The sequence below is a fragment of the Fukomys damarensis genome, unplaced genomic scaffold (genome assembly GCF_012274545.1).
Source record: "Fukomys damarensis isolate Sample0158 unplaced genomic scaffold, DMR_v1.0_HiC HiC_scaffold_3, whole genome shotgun sequence".
NCBI classification, from domain to species: Eukaryota; Metazoa; Chordata; class Mammalia; order Rodentia; family Bathyergidae; genus Fukomys; species Fukomys damarensis.
In genome coordinates, this window is record NW_022900915.1 from 47,754,440 (window position 1) to 47,769,202 (window position 14,763).

The following is a 14,763-nucleotide window of genomic DNA, read 5'->3' on the forward strand; positions in this document are numbered from 1 at the left end:
CCTCCAGCACACAGAGAACTCACAGCACAGTAAGGAACAAAACTGATCAATCAAGCTCTAGAAAAATTCAAAACAGAAATAATTTCCCAGATAACCATAGACATGGTGAGCAAAATGAAAGGCATGATTCCAGACTCCAAAACAGAAACTGACAAAAAAATAGATGAGCTTAGGAACACAATAGAAACCAAGAAGGCCCAGAATAAGAAAGAAATGGAAACAATGAACGCCCAACGTAGGAAGAAATGGAATCCATTAAACAGATTCAAACAGATATCCAGGAGATTAAAAACTTTATTGAAAGCATGCACAACAGAAAAATGATTGTGAAGATAGAATCTTAGATATAGAAGATAGGATCATAAACAGTGACCATGAAAACAGAGGTCTCTTAAAAACAGTAAGGGATCATGAGAAATTGATCCAACATCCTAGATGATGCAAAGAAGAATAACATACAACTGATAGGAATCCATGAAGTAGCAGGAGAACATGCAAATGACTTAAAAAAGCTGTTCACAGAATTAATGACAGAAAACTTCCCAAACAGAGGGGAAGAAATTGACATACAGATAAGCAAGGCATATAGGACTCCAACTAGCCACAATCAAAAAAACTCTATATGTAGACATATAATAATCAAGATCCCAGAAACCCAACAGAAGAACAAAATACTAAAAGCAGTAAGAGAAAGGAAACAAATCACATGCAAAGGAAAGCCCATCAGAATCACAGAAGACTTTTCAACACAAACTCTTAGGTCAAGGAGAGCCTGGAGTGAGTTATTTCAAGTCCTAAAAGAAAAAAACCTACAACCAAGACTAATGTAATCTGCAAAACTCTCTTTCAAAATGGATGGAGAAATAAGATACTTCCATGACAAAGAACACCTGAGAAATTTCATGAATACTAAACCAGCACTACAAGGAATTTTTAAAAATATCCTAGAAAAAGACAATGAAGATCAAAACACCATGAGGCCCAAGAGAGCAAATCAAATAGCCAAGGCAAGAAAATAAAAGGAGAGGACAAAAAATTAAAAGAGTTAACAAAAGGACAATAATAGGACAATAAGAAGTCACTACATATCAGTTATAACCATCAATGTCAATGTCCTCAATGCACCAATCAAGAGAAATAGATTGGCAGAATGGATTAAGAAGCAAAATCCAACAATATGTTGTATACAAGAAACACACTACTGCAAAAAGAAGTCCATAGACTGAAAGTGAAAAGATGGGAAACAATTCTCCACGCTACAGGAGCGCAGAAAAAATCAGGGTTAGCAATCTTATTCGCAGACAAAGTAAATTTCAAACCAAAACTGATTAAGAGAGACAAAGAAGGCTACTACATCCTTGTAAAGGAAACAATCTAAGAGAAATATATGACAATCATAAACATATACGCACCAAACATAAATGCCCCCAACTATATAAAACAAATATTAAGTAACATGAAAAACAACATAAGCACTAATACAATTGTAGTGGGGGATCTAAATACCCCACTATCCCAAATACACAGATCATCTAGGCACAACATCAGCAAAGAAATACTAGAACTGAGCCAAGCTTTTGAACACATGGACTTATTAGATGTCTATAGAGTGAGTGTTCCACCCCACAAAATCAGAATGTACATTCTTTTCAGCTTCAAATGGGTTATTCTCCAAGATAGATCACATACTAGCTCACAGAACAGGTTTGAATAAGTGCAAAAGAATTGAAGTTATTCCCTGTATATTATCAGATCACAATGCAATAAAGCTGGACATCAATAGCATAAGAAACCATAGGAACATCACAAAAACATGAAAATTGAACAACACTCTCCTGAACAATCAATGCATCAAAGAGGAAATGAAAGAAGAAATCAGACAGTTTTTATAAATAAATGAAAATGCCAATACAACATAAAGGAATCTATGGGACAAAATGAAAGCAGTTCTACATGGAAAATTCATAGCACTGAATGCCCACATTAGGAAAACAGAGAGAGCTCAAATGAACAACCTAACGATGACTCTTAGGCTCCTAAAAAAACAAGTGCAAGAAAAACCCAAAGCTCGAAAAAGAGAGGAAATTATAAAGGTTACAGCAGAAATCAATGCAATTGAAACTAAGAAAATGATACAAAAAATAAATGAATCAAAGAGTTGGTTTTTTGAAAGAAAAAATAAAATTGATAAACCCTTAGCAAACCTTATCAAAAAAAGGAAAGAAAAGGCTCAGATTCATGCAATCAGGAATGAAAAAGGCTAAGTCACAACAGATCCCACAGAAATCCAGAGGATCATTAATACTTAGTATGAGAACCTGTACTCTAATCAAATGGAAAACAGAAAAAAATGGACAGATTTCTAGATACTTATGAATTACCAAAGTTGAATGAGGAAGATAAAAACATGGTAAACACCCCAATTATAATCAGTGAAATTGAAAATGTAATTAAAAACTTATCAACAAAGAAAAGCCCAGGTCCTGATGGATTCACTGCTGAATTTTACAAGACATTTAGAGAAGAACTACTGCCATTACTCTTCCAACTTTTCAATGAAATTTAAAGGAAAGCAATACTTCCAAATTCATTTCTGGAGGCAAGTATCACTTTGATTCCCAAACCAGGGAAAGAAGTAACTAAAAAAGAGAACTACAGACCAATCTCCTTAATGAATATAGATGCAAAAATCAACAATAAGATACAGCAAACAGAATACAGAGGATCAAGAAGATCATACATCCTGACCAAGTCAGATTTATTCCAGGGATGCAAGGATAGTTCAACATGCATAAATAAATAAATGCAATAAACTATATTAACAAAATCAAGGACAAGAACCATATGATCCTCTCAATAGATGCAGAAAAAGCATTTGACACAATTCAACACCCATTCATGATTAAAAACCCTGTAAAAATTGGAATAGATGGTCTCTATCTCAATTTAATAAAGGCTATCTATGAAAAACCAACAGCCAACATCATATTAAATGGCCAAAAACTGAAAATCTTCATGTTAAAATCAGGAACAAGACAAGGATGCCCACTATCACCACTCCTCTTTGATATACTTCTGGAAATACTAGCCACTACAATTAGACAAGAAAAAGAAATTAAAGCAATAAATATAGGAAAGGAAGAAGTTAAACTGTCATTATTTGCTGATGATATGATACTCTACATTGAAAACCCAAAAAACTCCACCAAAAGATTTCTTGACTTAATAGACACTTTTAGCAGAGTAGCTGGATACAAGGTCAAAACCCAAAAATCAATAGCCTTCTTTTACACAAATAACAGACACACTGAACAAGAAATTAGGGAAACAATTCCTTTCACAGTAGCACTCCAAAAAATGAAGTATCTGGGAATCAATCTAACAAAAGAAGCAAAAGACCTCTACACTGAAAACTACAGCACTCTGAAAAAAAGAGATTGAAGAGGACGTAAGAAAATGGAAAGATATCCCCTGCTCCTGGATAGGAAGAATCAACATAGTGAAAAATGGCCATACTACCAAAACTGCTATACAGACTCAATGCAATACCAATTGAAATTCCAACACTATACTTCACACAACTAGAAAAAAGAATCGAAAAATTCATTTGGAACAATAAGAAACCTAGAATAGCAAAAGCCATCCTAGGCAACAGACACATGGCAGCAGGTATAACAATTCCCAATTTGAAACTATACTACAAAGCCACTGTGATAAAAACAGCATGGTACTGGCAAAGAAACAGACCTGAGGATCAGTGGAAAAGACTGGAAGATACATAAACAACTCCAGATGTACTCAGCTACTTCATCTTTGACAAAGGAGCTGACCATCCCCACTGGGGGAAAGATAGCCTCTTTAATAAATTGTGTTGGAAAAACTGAATCTCAACCGGCAAAAGATTAAAACTAGAGCCTTATCTGTCACCATGCACTAAATTAAAATCCAAGTGGATTAAAGATCTAAATATTAAAACAGAAACATTAAACTTGCTGGAAGATAAGTTAGGCAGAACTCTTGAAGACAGTGGCATAGGAAAAGACTTTATGAACAAATTCTCAGTAGCATGGGAACTAGCAGAAAGAATCAACAACTGGGATATCATCTTATTAAAAAGCTTCTGCACTGCAAAAGAAACCATCAGCAGAACTAAGAGACAACCTACAATGTGGGAAAAAATTTTGACAAGCTGCTACTCAGACAAAAGACTATTATCTAGAATATATAAAGAACTCAAAACAATCTGCCCCACCAAATACAAAGACCCAATTCAAAAATAGGCATCTGAAATGAACATACATTTCTCAGACAAAGAAGTAAAAGCAGCAAGTAAATATATGAAAAAATATTCCACATCACTGGTCATTCAAGAGATGCAGATGAAAACAACACTGAGATTTCACCTCACCCCACAAACAATGGCTGCTATCAAGAAATCAACCAATAACAAATGTTGGCGGAGTTGTGAGGAGAAAGGAACCCTCCTCCATTGTTGGTGGGAGTGCAGACTGGTGCAACCACTATGGAAATCAATATGGAAATACCTCACAAAGCTAGGTCTGGAGGTTCCATTTGGCCCAGCCATCCCTCTGCTGGGTATCTTTCCAAAAGATTTAAAAGAATCATACCACAGTGATATATGGTCACCAATGTTTATAGCAGCACAATTTGTAATAGCTAAAACTTGGAAATAGCCCATGTGCCCATCTGTTGGAAATTGGCTAAAGAAGATGTGGTTTTTCTATAAAATGGAATACTACTCAGCCATAAAGAAAGAGAAATTAGATTCATTCATAGGAAAATGGACACATATTGAGGATATACTCCTAAGTGAAATACATAAGTCACACATGTGTAAATACCGAATAGTTTCTCTGGTGTGAAAAACTATAATAGTACAAAAGATCCTAATGGGATAATTAAGAGTGTGAAATAGGAAGAAAATGGCTAAAGGTGTAGGGAAAGTGGGAAGGGTAGGGGCAAGGAAATAAGGGAAAAGAAAAATTATTAGAAAATTTAAAAATGGAAATAAATAGTTTGTTAATGGGGAGGGGAGAATGGGGTGAAAGGAGGGCAGGGACAAGGGGAAAAAATGAGAATCAAGACCTGTCATGTAAAGGTACAAGATCCCAATAATGAATGTAACTGTATTGTAGACCTAGATTGTACCAATAAACTCAATAAAGAGGAAAAAAAGATAGGATTGTAACCAGTGACCATAAAAGAAAGATCTCTTAAAAACAGTAAGGGATCATGAGAAATCAATCCAAAAACTCATTGATGATCCAAAGAAGAATAATATAAAGACATATAGGAATCCATTAAGTAGCAGAAGAAAGTAAAAATGACATTTTAAAAACTGTTTACAGAGTTAGTGAAAGAAAACTTCCCAAACACAGGGTAAGAATTTGACATACAGATAAGTGAGGCATATAGGACTCTAACTAATCCTGATCAAAAAATCTATACCTAGACATATAATAATCAAGAGCCCAGAAACCCAACAGAAGAACAAAATACTGCAAGCTATTAGAGAAAAGAAACAAATTACATGCAAAGGAAAGCCCACCAGAATCACAGCAGACTTTTCAACACAAGCCCTGAAGTCAAGGAGAGCCTGGAGTGAGCTAAGTCAAGTCCTAAAAGAAAACAACCTCCAACCTAGACTGATGTATCCTGCAAAACTACCTTTCAAAATTGATAGGGAAATAAGATACTTCCATGACAAAGAACACCTGAGAAATTTCATGAAAACCATACTTGCACTCCACACCCTCCTAAACAATATGCTGGAAAAAGAAAATGAAGGCTACAATTCCATAATGGTCAACCGAGCAAATATACTAGGCAAGGCAAGAAATTAAAGGGAGAGAGGGAAAAATAAAAAAAAATAAAAGAACCAAAAACAGGAAAGTAACATGACAATGAAAATTCAATACATAACAGTTATAACCATCAATGTTAATGGCCTCAATTCACAAATCAAAAGAATTAGGCTGGCATAATAGATTAAGAAGCAAACTCCAACAATATTTATATACAAGAAACCTACTTAATCCACAGAGAAATTCATAGACTGAGAATAAAAAGATGGAAAACAGTTCTCCATGCAACAGGAGCCCAGAAAAAAGCAGGGGTAGCTATTTTATTTGCAGACCAAGCAGAATTCAAACCAAAACTAATTAGCAGAGACAATGAAGGACACTACATCCTTGTAAAGAGAACAATACAAGAGAAAGAAATGACAATCATAAATATATATGAACTGAATACTAATGCTCCCAACTATACACAACAAATATTAATGTATATGAAAATGAAATAAGTACTAATACAATTGTAGTGGGTGACTTCAGTACTCCATTGACACATATAGACAGATCATCTAGACAAAAAATCAAAAATGAAATAACAGAACTGAACCAAGTCTTAAAACAAATGGACTCAGTAGATGTCTAAAGAGTGTTCCACCCCACAAAATCAGAATATGCATTCTTTTTGGCTGCACAATGGTTATTATCAAAATAGACCACATGCTAGATCATAGAACATGCTTAAGTAAATGCAAAGTAATTGAAGTTATCCCCTGTATATTTTCAGACCGTTGTGCAATTAAACTGGTGGTCAGTAGTTTAAGAAATTGGAGGAACTTCACAAACACATGGAAAATAAATCACACCCCGCTGAACAACCATTGGAACAAAGAAGTTAGACAGTTTCTACAATTAAATGATAATGACAGTACAACATACAGGAATCTATGGGACACAATGAAAGCAGTTCTACAGGCGAAATTAATAGCAGTAAATGCCCATACAAGGAAAACAGAGCAAGTTCAAATAAACAACCTAATGCTTGACCTTAAGCTTTTGAAAAAGAAGCAAAAAGAAGAAAAACTGAAAGTTCATACAAGGGAGGAAATTACAAAGATCACAGCAAAAAATAATGCAATGGAGACTAAGATAATGATTTAAAATCAATTAATTAAAGAGTCAGAAAGGGAGGTCAGGGACAAGGGGAAAAAATGAGAACCAAGACCTGTCATGTAAAGGTACAAGATCCTAATAATGCATGTAACTGTACTATATACCTAAATGTACCAATAAACTCAATGAGGAAAAATAAATAAATAGTCAGATTTTCAAAAGAATATAAAATTGACAAACCCTTAGCCAACCTTATCAAAAAAATGAAAGTAAAGGATCAAATTCATGTAATTAAGAGTGAAAAATGTAGAGTCACAACACATCCACCAGAAATCCAGAGGATCATCACTACCTACTTTGAAAACCTATACTCTAATAAAATGGAAAATACAGAAGAAATTGGCACATATGAAATTCCAAATTTGAAAGAGGGTATGAAAAGTCTAAACACCCCAATTACATTCAGTGAAATTTAAAATGTAATTAAAACATTAACAACAAAGAAAAGCCCGGATCCTGATGGCTTCACTTCTGAATTCTACAAGTCATTTAGAGAAGAACTATCACCACTATTCTTTAAATTCTTCAGTGAAATTGAAAGGGAAGCAATACTTCCAAATTCATTCCTGGAAGCTATTACTTTGATTCCAAAAACAAGGAAAGACCCAGCCAAAAAAATAGAACTACAGGCCAATCTTCCTAATGAACATAGATGCAAAAATGCTCAATAAGATACTGGCAAACAGAATACAGAGGATCATCAAGAATATCATACACCCTGAACAAGTTGGATTGATCCCAGGGATGCAAGGATGGTTCATCATATGTAAATAAATAAATGTAATACACTATAATAGCAGCATTAATGACAAAAACCATATGATCATCTCAATAGCTGCAGAAAAGGTATTTGACAAAATTTAACACCCATTCATTACCCAAAAAACCTACAGAAAATTGGAAAAGATGGTCTTTATCTCAACCTGATAAAGGTTATCTATGAAAAATCAACAGCCAATATCATAGTAAATGGTAAAAAACTTAAAACCTTCACTCTAAACTCTGGAACAAGACGAGGATGTCCACTATCACCACTCTTTCAATATAGTTCTAGAAACAGCTGCAGCACTTAGACAAGAGAAAAAATGGAAGCAATAAAGATGGGAAAGGAAGAATTTAAACTGTCACTATTTGCTGATGATATGATGCTCTACATAGAAGACCCAAAAAAACTGTCAAAATACTTCTAGACTTAATTGAAATATTCAGTACAGTAGCTGGATACAAATTCAACACTCAAAAATCAATAGCCTTCTTGGGTGAAGGGAGGACACAGGTATGGGGAAAAAACAAGAACAAAGACATAGCCTATAAAGGTACAAGATTCCAATGTTAAATGTTATTGTGTTGTTTGCTTTAATTGTACCAATAAACTTAATGGGGGGAAATCAATAGCCTTCTTGTACACAAATAACTGACTTACTGAGAGAGAAATCAGGGAAGCAATTCTTTTCACAATAACATCCAAAAAATGAAATATCTAGGAATCATATAATGAAGTAAACAAAAGACCTGTACAATGAAAATTATAGCACTCTGAAAAAAAGAAATAGAGGAAGATATAAGAAAATGGAAAGACATTTCTTGCTTGTGGGTAGGAAGAACCAACATAGTGAAAATAGCCATACTTCCAAAATTGCTGTACATATTCAATGCAATCCTGATTGAAATCCCATCAATATATTTCACAGAACTTAAGAAAACAATCCAAAAATTCATTTGAAACCAGAAGAGACCTAGAATAGCAAAAAGCATTCTAGGTAACAGAGACATGGCAGGGGTATCACAGTTCCCAACTTGAAACGATATTACAAAGCCACTGTGGTACTGCCAAAGAAACAGACCCAAGGATCCATGGGATAGATTAGAAGATGCAGAAACAACACCAGACATAGTTACCTAGTCTTTGACAAAGGAGCCAGTGATCCTCGCTGGAGAAAAGATAGCCTTTTCCATAAGGGTGTTGGAAAAACTGGCTTTCAACTTGTCAAATAACAAAACTAGAACCCTATCTTTTCCCATGCACTAAACTAAAATCCCAGTGGATTAAAGATCTAAATATCAAAACAGAAACACTAAATTTACTGGAAAATATATTATTATTAGAAAATATATTATTAGAAATATATTATATGAACAAATCCTTAGCTGCACAAGAACTTGCACAAAGAATCAACAACTGGGATCTCATTGTATTAAAAAGTTTTTGCAGTGCAAGAAAAAAAAAACCAAAAGAGCTAAGAGACAACCTACAGTATGGGAAAAAAAATTTACCAGCTACCAGCTACTCCTCAGACAAAGGACTCCTATCTAGAATATATAAAGAATTCAACAAAATAAGACCCCCCCCAATACAAAGACCTGATCCAAAAATGAACATCTGAAATGAAGAGACATTTCTCAGACAACAAAGTAAAAGCAGCAAGCAAATATATGGAAAAATGTTCAACATCACTGGTCATTCAAGAGATGCAGATGAAAACACTGAGATTCCACCTCACCCCAGAAAGAATGGCTGCTATCAAAAAAATCAACCAATAATAAATGCTGGTGGGGCTGTAGGCAGAAAGGGACACTTCTCCACTGTTGGTGGGAGTGAAGGCTGGTGCAACCACTGTGGAAATCAAAAGAACTAGGATTAGAAGTTACATATGACCCAGCTATCTTTTCAAAAGAATTAAAAGAATCATACCACAGTGATATGTGTACACCCATGTTTATAGCGGCACAGTTTTAATAGATAAAAATTGGAAACAGCCCAAATGCTCATTAACTGGAGACTGGGTAAAGAAGATGGGGTTTATCTATAAAATGGAGTATTCCTCAGCCACAAAGAATGGGAAACTAGAGACATTTATAGCTAAATGGATGCACATTGAGACCATACTCTTAAGTCAAATACATAGGACGCACAAGTAAATACCAAATAGTTTCTCTGGTGTGAAAAATTAAAAGTGTAAATAAAGTTCAAATGGTATAATTGATAGTGTGAAATAGGAAGAAAAGGGTAAAGGGGAAGTGGGAAGGTAAGTAGAAAGGAAATAAGGGAAAAGAAAAATGTGAAAAAAAGGAAAATGGAAGCAAAGTCTTTGTAAATAGGGTGAAGGGGGTGCGGGGAGGGCAGGGGTATGGGGAAAAAATGAGAACCAAGACATACCATGTAAAGTTACAAGATCCCAATGATGAATGTAACCATATTGTTTACCTTAAATATACCAATAAACACTGGAGAAAGAAAAAGAATGAAATTTATAATCTTCATAATCATATGATAGTCTTTCCATATTAATAATATTAGGACTGGGTGTGGTGGCACAGGCCTGTAATCACAGCACTTGGGAGGCTAGGCAGAATAATTGCTGTGAGTTCAAGGCCAGCCTGAGCTTCATAGAAAGTGGAAGGTCAACCTGAACTACATAGTGAGACCCTGTCTCAAAAATAAATAAATAAATAAATTATATATGCATATATATGTATATGTATATATATATATATATTAAATATTTCCAACCAAAGCACATTGAAGTTCTTTGCATCTTCTTGGTTCTTCCTAGATTTCTTATTTCAGTAATTTATAATTTTCATTTTAGAGATCTTTTTCTCATTGGGTAGGTTTATTCATAGGTGCATTTCTGTGTCTCTCTGTGTGTGTGTGTGTGTGTGTGTGTGTACAGTATTTTTCTGATTTATTTCTTAGTGAAATAGTGATTACTACATGGAAATATAGTCACTTTCTATTTTGATACTTTTTCCTATGTCACTGCTGAATCCATCAGCAGAGGATAATTTTCATGGGCCCTAAGGTTTTCTAGTTATAGAATCATGGTATCCTTCAATCGTGAATAATTTGAGTTTGTCATCCATACATCACTGCAAAGAGACCAACTAGATCATGTGTATGATATTTAATGTGATGCTGAATTCTATTTGCAAATATTTTGGAAGTTTCTCAATACTATGTTCATCGAGGGTTTTGGTCTGGAGTTTTCTTTTTTGTTCTGTCTTTATCACATTTTGTTAGCAGGGTAATACTGACTTCACGGAACATATTTGGAAGAACTTCTCTATTTAATGTCAAAGTTTGAGAAGCATTTGTACAATTTTCTCTTTAAAAGTTTGGTAAAATGCAGTGGAGAATCTGTCCAGTCCTGGAGTTTTCTCTGCTAGGAAACTACAACTGTTTCAATCTCTTGCTTATTTTTTATCTGTTTCAGTTATTCATAATAACTTCTTGGTTCAGTAAGATATGTGTCTAGAAATTGATCCACTTCTTTCCACTGATATTCCAATTTATTGACAAATAATTTTTTGAAATATTTCCAGATGATCAATTGAATTTCAGCTTGTCTATTGCAATTTTTCCCTTCTCACCTCAAATTTTGTTATTGGGTATTGTGCTTTCTTTTGTTTCGTTTTCCTAAAAGTCTGTTCATTTTCTTTACTAATTCAAAGAACCAACACTTGCTAGAACTCAAGTAATGAAGGCTCAAAGTAAGGGCAACAGAATATGTTGACTTCCATATTAAATAAACTAAACAGAACATTCCTAGGCAGTGTTTGTAACAAATGTCTTGGTGTTCAAACCAAAATTGATATTTTTCTTTACTTCTCAACTCCATGTACTTATCAAAGATTCCTACAGGTGATGGTGACCTCTTCTGATTGGAACCTGGAAGATACTCAGACCTCCCTGTTCAAGTGTTAATTCCCCCTTTCAGTAGAGTATGTCTGACATCAAATTTATCTTCTCTTTGAAAGATTCTGGCTCCCGTGGAGTTGACACCTTTCATCACAGCTCCCCTCGCTCCTCTCTCCCTCCGCTGACCTCCTGGAGCCCTCTGCTCTCTCTGCCACTTCTTCTCCGCAGATGTCCTGGTGTCACACTGATGCTCCCTGGGACCAGACCCCACTGCATGTGACACTGGAGTCTCTGTGTCAGAGCACGCTGGACGGCTGAAGGGCACCTCTGGCCACAGCGGCAGAGTCGCCTCTTGCCTGTGTCACACCTGTGTCATGCGTCATCCAGCAGGGTGTGCAGGAAGGAGTCTGTGGAGATACTGTCCACCTGGGCTGAGCCTCGCCTGCTGACGTCCTGTGAAGACTCTGTCTCCGTGCCGGGCTGCGGCAGCGTATGGCCTGTCCCCGCAGGGTGGAGATGTCACTGGGAACCGAAAAGAAATACCATTAAAACTATATAGATTCTCAAACATCTGATAAAATGATTTTGATGTGTAAATGATATTGTTTCATGTGTAATTCACTGTGAACTTTGTATATGCTCCTTCCACATTGAATGTACTTGGCTGCACTTGACCTCAGAGCTGAGAAAAGTTGAACCTGGTTGGAACTTACTTGAGAATCCAAAAATATTTAAAACAGAGATTCCCTTTGAGCAGCTTCAGGATTCCATGTGCACACTCTGTAACAGGAGCCCTGAGGACACCATGTTGTGGCCGCACACAATATCATTTCTCATTTTTTAATTTCAGCCCTCAGAGAAATGCACCCCTGGGAAAAGATGATTTCCAAGACAGTAAACTAGAAGAAGCGCAAATCCCTCTGGACTGCTCCTTCCTACAGTCTCAGCCCTGGAGCTAATTATGTACCAGAGCAGCTCAGGTCTCAGAGCAGCCAGCCAGGAACCTCAGGAGGCCTCCACTCAACAAATCCCCTCTCCTGGCTGGGTTCAGGGATTGCGCCCTCTGTGGATGGAACCCGAGACCCCGGAAGGAAGCTGCGTCCCTGACCCAGGACCCAACTCTCCCACTGCTGGCTCCTAACTCTCTGCACCTCTGCTCTTCAATGTCAAGGTAAACGAGGGGAGACCCAGTTACTCATGAGCACCTTGCTGGGCCTCCTCTCTCCTGCAGGGAGTCCCCCAAAGGGCTGTGAAGCAGATTCTCTGACTTGGCCTAGGAGGGAGCTTATTCTAGGCAGAGGAGGAAAACTATGGAAAGCAAAGTGAGCTCTTGAGGAGAGAGTCTTCTTCAACTCAAATGTAACCGTTTTCCCCCATCATCATGGTAGTTTTCAGGTCCAAAACTGGGACTGAAGAAGATGTATGTCTTTCTGGAGGTTTCTGGCAAAGAAAAAGGGACAGCAAACCAACCCTCAGTGATGATACAGAGAACCAGAATAACCCTGCACACACTGAGTCTCCAGTGAGAGACAAGGGCTAAGCCAGGTGTTAGATAAAAATCACAGAGAAACAAACATAAATCTCCTACCACTCTGTATCTAACAGGATGTTAGCAACAAAAGGATTGAAATACAACTTCCACCGAATCTAGAGCACTGGGCAGAATGTAGGACAACGATTAAGAAGTCTGCCTGACATAGAAAGAATCCCCATCTGCAGGCAAGTTGGCGCGGCTGAGTGGGAGCGGGCTGTGAAGAAGGGGGCATAGCAGCCAAGGGGAGAATTTCCTCAGGTGACAGTGGGACAGGAGCTCGCTTGAGTGAGGCAGCAGAAGGAAACGAGCCTTTCCTGTGGGGGCCACCCAGAGTCTGTTCATTTATACAAATGTGAACATGTTGCTGCAAGTTACCACTCTTTCGGGAAGACAAACTTACAGTTTATGAGATGAAAAAGCTGGAGAGTCTCATTTCACCATCACACGTCATATGTCTCTGTGCAGTAAGCACATGGGACTACATGAATAAGTAAACACTTAAAAATAATAATAAATGCAAAACAAGTTTTAATTTATTTAATTTGTTTAATTGTTTTTTGCAGTGCTGGCCTTTGACCGCAGGCCGTGGTGCCAGCTGGGCAAATGTTCTAGCCCAGTAATACATCCTGAGCACTACACAAAGCTTTTTAAGTCCTAAGCATACATCAGACTCTCAGTGAGAGAGAGACTGCAGTGGTATAAGAAGTCACAGTAACACCTGGAGATGTAGAGATAAATGTTATCACCATAAAAAGATTACATGGTGGGTAATGGGTATAATAATTAACAAATTTGGCCACTCTGTGATGTGTGTGTGCTTCAGAATATTCTGTGCCTCGTGGTGTACAAATGCACCTTTTAACTTAAACAAATTTGAAATTGTGTAACATTTATTTGGGCAAAACCGACCCTCAGTCTGTATGAACTTTTTTACTAAAAATGCTTTGAGGCATACCCCCCACGCCCAGTGTGAGCTCATAGAAGGAACATGACAGTGGCCACACAACAGCACCTCTGCAACACCTCCAGGACATCCAGGAGCTGCTGGGCACCCATCTCCACACTCGAACCCAAGCCCCTCTGCACACCCCAGTGCATCCTTTAAAATCGGATTGTTACATGCGGTCTAAAGGAGCACAATGAAATATTCGAAAACCAAACATGCTTTAGCAGCACAGAATGATTGGTTTCCATAAATTTTCGTATTCTGGACATTATTTCTATTAAGAAAGAAATAATATCTTTCTTTCTATTAAAGAGTGTAATCAAAGAAAACCCTCAGAATCTTTTCCTGGGCTTGTTCCAGAATCAAGTGCCCTCTCCTGTGAGAAGAGTTGTATAGGAAGCTTCTCCTCCCAGTGTCCTCTCTGACAGCACAGCCTGGAGTCCTCTCTGTCCCTGCAGCTCTGTCTCCCTGCAGATTGGCACGTTTCTCAGCAGGGAAACGAAAAGGACCAGGCCCCGGCCTCAGGGGACTCCGGCTCCATCCTGCTGACTCTCTGCTCCCCTGGGGCATGGCCCAGGCTCTCTGCTCCACAGCCCACTGCATTCATTACACTGGGGTGCTTTTTTTTTTTTTTTTTTTTTTTTTTTTTTCCTTGGTT